The following is a 4,154-nucleotide window of genomic DNA, read 5'->3' as shown; positions in this document are numbered from 1 at the left end:
GCCCTGTCCCGGAGGATCCCACATGCCACGGAGCAACTAATCCCGTGCGCCATAACCACTGAGCCTGCGCTCTAGAGCCCGCAAGCCACAACTACTGAGCCCACGTGCCACAACTACTGAAGCCCGCACGCCCAGAGCCCGTGCTCCACAACAAGAGAAGCCACCGCAATGAGAAGCCCGTGCACCGCAACGAATGGTAGACCCTGCTCGCCACAACTAGAGAAAGCCCGCATGCAGCAACGAAGACCCAATGCAACCAAAAATAAAATAAATAAATAAGTATTTAAAAAGAAAAAAAAGACGTAGGTAGGATGGAGTAGTCGGGAGAGAAGGGGGGAGAGAGGCAGGAGAGCGCAGGTCCTGGAAGCTGAGGGCGGAGAGTGCTTCAAGAAGAGAAACAGTCAGTAAACTCCCCTCCGTGCAAATGACAGCGGTTTTAGTAGAGAGGTGTTTGTACCTGCCAAATTGGCAGAGACTTATTTATTACATATTTAACAATAACACCTAGTGTCGGCAAGGGTGAAAGAAAATGGGCACCCTCATACTATTTGGGCAGCAGATAATACGTAGCAAAAACCTTTAAAAACTGTGTGTGCTCTTTGACCCAAATATTCCATTTCTAGACATTTATCCTAAAGAAGTCACTACGGGTGAGCACAGATTATTCGACAAGATTGTAACAGCAATGTGATAATGTTAAAAAAACATATTATCAATCATGTATACTTGGTTAATAAAAGTTATGATAGCATATGATGACAAAAAATACCATGAAGACAAACAAAAACACATGCAAAATAATCAACAGCACGGTGAAATATTGCAATATATTGTAAGTCAATAGAGCAAGTGTGATCTTGGTTTGTTTTTTTTTTTTTTTTTGCATTAAAAATGTACAGATGTGTTTAAAAAAATACACCAATATTACCAGTGATTATCTCTTGAACATGGTTTGGTGATTTTGTTCTTTTTTTTAATCTTTCTGTATTTAAAACGTTTCTGCAATAAGCAACCTGTTTTCGTAATCAGGAAAAAGGTTTTTTTAGTGCTTTGAATAGTGTAATAATAATATGTTAATAATAGTAACAATAACAATAGCTAACATGTATTGAGTGCTTCCCGTGTGCCAGTCACTGTGCTAAGTGCTCTATGTACATTCTCATGTAATTCCCATCACAATCCTACAATCATGAGCCTCGCTGATAGATGAGAGACAACCTGAGAGAGGTTCAGTAACTTGCCCAAGGTCACAGAGTTGCGGGGTGACTGGGGAAGCCCTTGTTTGACACTACTTTCTCCAAGAAAAACCTTTCTCATTTTCAGTTCCCCTCCAGTTCAGGAGTTCCAGGATCACCTGTCCCCACTTCCTCTGTCTTTCCAGGCACTTTGCCGGCCCCTCTGTCAGAGCGCATTCTGCTTTTGGAAAAGATTGTAAGTTCACCTGATGGCCACCCCTGTTAGAGTGGGGGCCTCTTGAGGGCAGGGAGCTGGTCCGCTTCATCTCTGGCTTGGAGCACAGCACAGAGTGCCCCCTGTGGTTGTTGCTAAACTGAACTGTGGGGTGATGCCCTTTGGACTGGCTATAACCTGCTGTTTAGGTTTATGGGAATGTGAGCCTATTGTTTAAAGATCACAGTTATTTCCACTCATCCAAAATTGAGATAAATGATCTCGGCTATTACAAGAATACTGGTACTGGGCTGCTTGCAGTCTTGCTGGGAGGCCAGCATTGTACAATACACAACCAGAGAATTACAGGCTCGATCTGAGACCCCAGTGATGTGGTGTGGACTCAAAGGGGAATGCAGAGGGATGCCAGGGACATAGACAGGGACAGTGAAGGGGCAGGAGATTCAGAGACCCTGACAAAGGTGACAAGGGACACCCCTTTGACTCTGCCCCCTGCCTCTGATGCAGTCACCAAGCCCTGTGGATTCAGCCTCCTAAACAGCCTTCTCCTCTGCCTTCCACCATTGCTACTGTCTTCCTTCCTGCCTCCCATTACTGTACCTGCCCCAGATGTGGGCCCCTGACTCCAGTCTCTCCTCCTTACAACCTGGGGTCCCTTCTGCATCCAGGCTCTGGTCTTGTCTGGGCACTTTCAATGGCTTATCTCCATTATCCTTATGATAAAGTTCAGCATTCTTATCTGCCTACACGTGGTCTGTTTGTGGGTAAGACAGACTAGGCATGTTGCTAAGGCAACAGCAGATGATTATTTAAGGATTTATTTGATATTTAAAATTTTTTTTGAAGTGATCATGGAAAAATGTGAATTTTATTGGGACATAATTTTAACGTTTAATCTTTAATTTTACATTAGGGCACCATTATGGTTCAGGCGGCCCAGAGCCCTCTTCTAGCCTCCAAGGCCCTTGTGGTCTGTCCTTGTCCGTGCCTCCAGACCTACCCTCAGCTGGCCAATTTTGCCCCCCCAGGCTCTCCAGCCTCCACTGCCACAGCTCACCTGCACGTGCCCCACCTGCTGCAGCCCAGCCTCCAGTGTTGTGTGACCTGAGGGAAGTCCCTTAACCCTTGTGTGCCGGTCTCCTTCGTCTGTTTAAATGAGGTGGAGGAGGGGCGGTTAGGTATCTACCCTGTGACAACGTGTGAGCGTGAAAGAAATGGTACAGAACATGGCTGGCACATGGACAGTGCTGATTGTCACCTGCCACTGTTACGCTCCTTGGAGTCTCGGCCTTCGCACAAGCTATTTCCTCTGCCTGGAACATTCCCCTCCCACTGACCTTTCCTTCATCCCAGCCAATTCCTTCCGGCCTTCAGAGTTCAGTCTAAGGGTCTTTTCCTCTCAGCGCAGCGCCTCAACCATAAACGAATAAATGCGGTGAGAAGGCACCTAGGGAACAGCAGGGTGTGCAGAAGGGGGCTAGTCAATGGAGGGGTTTCCGTGAGGAGCCTTCCCTCGCAAGCCGCTGAGGGCCGTGACAATTCAGATGCGCAGAGGCTCAGGAAGGGCACCAGGGCTCCTTGACCGGCGGGAGGCGGGAAGCGGGTGCGCATATCCCGCGCGCGGCTAGACCGGCACCGGGGTCCGAAGGGCGCCCAGCCAGACCTAGTGGTGTCAGTGCGGCTGCTGGAGCTGCTGGGGCGGCCCGCCGGAGGCGCCAGCCGGGAGCGCGCGGGAGCCAGGCGGGTGGGCGCGCCAGGAGCAGTGACGGAGCCGGCGTCAGGTGTCCGGGAAAGAGCTCCCAGAGGCGCACGCAAGGGGACTGCGGGGAAGGCGCCAAGAGGCCGGCGAGGAGCTGCGGTGGCCGGGAACCCGGGCCCAGCTGCTCGCACAGGGATGCGCCCCACTCTCGGGCCTGGCTGGCACCCACCTGAGGCGTTTCGGGTCCTGCGGCGACACTCCGCGCACCAGGTTGGGCTGCAAGGTCACTCTGCGGGCCGGACGGAGAGTTGGGATCCAGCTCTGGCAGGGCGATCAAGGACACGCCCCGCTGGAGCGTAGGGTCTGATCTCCCCGGACCGCACCGCTACCCTGGGTCCCCAGGCCGAGTCCCCGCGGCTGCCCGATAGCGTGGCCAGCGGCGGGAGGGGAGCCCAGGACAACCGCGAGGCCCCCGACGGCAGGGCTGCGGACTCCTCGCCAGTCCCGCCCGCCACCCACAAGTGGGTAGTATCTCTGGGGCATCAGCAACCGCCCCCCAGCAACCCTTCCTGGGGCGTCTGTTCCGTGGACTTGGCCCCGCCCCTGTGCCCCCATTGGTTGGGTCCGGAGGGGGCGGGACCCGACGGCTGCGAGCTGGACTGAGAGAGGCCACCTCGGCCCGGGGCGCGCGGCACAGTCTGAGGGTCCGCGCCTCCCGGAGCCCGGCGGGAGCTCGCCCTCCGCCTCTGAGCTGAGCTGCCTCGGCAGCAGCCGGACTGTCTGGCGCGGCGGCACAGACAGACTAGCCGACGGTCCCCGGTCCCCGGAGGAGCCCTTGCCCGAGGAGGTGCGGCCGCATCCGACTACCCGGAGCCGCGACAGGCGCCGCGGGCCGGACGCTCTAGGGACCGCGCTGCGTTCGCGGGCGACGCCCGCCCCGTCCCGCCGGCCCCAAGCCCGGCCCGCCGCTCGCCGTCGGGGCGGCCCCGGCCCCGGGCCCGGCCGGGAGCGGATGCGCGCGCGGTGAGGCCGCCCGGGTCCCGCC

The sequence above is a fragment of the Balaenoptera musculus genome, chromosome 1 (genome assembly GCF_009873245.2).
Source record: "Balaenoptera musculus isolate JJ_BM4_2016_0621 chromosome 1, mBalMus1.pri.v3, whole genome shotgun sequence".
Taxonomy (NCBI): Eukaryota; Metazoa; Chordata; class Mammalia; order Artiodactyla; family Balaenopteridae; genus Balaenoptera; species Balaenoptera musculus.
This window is presented reverse-complemented; position numbering follows the sequence as displayed.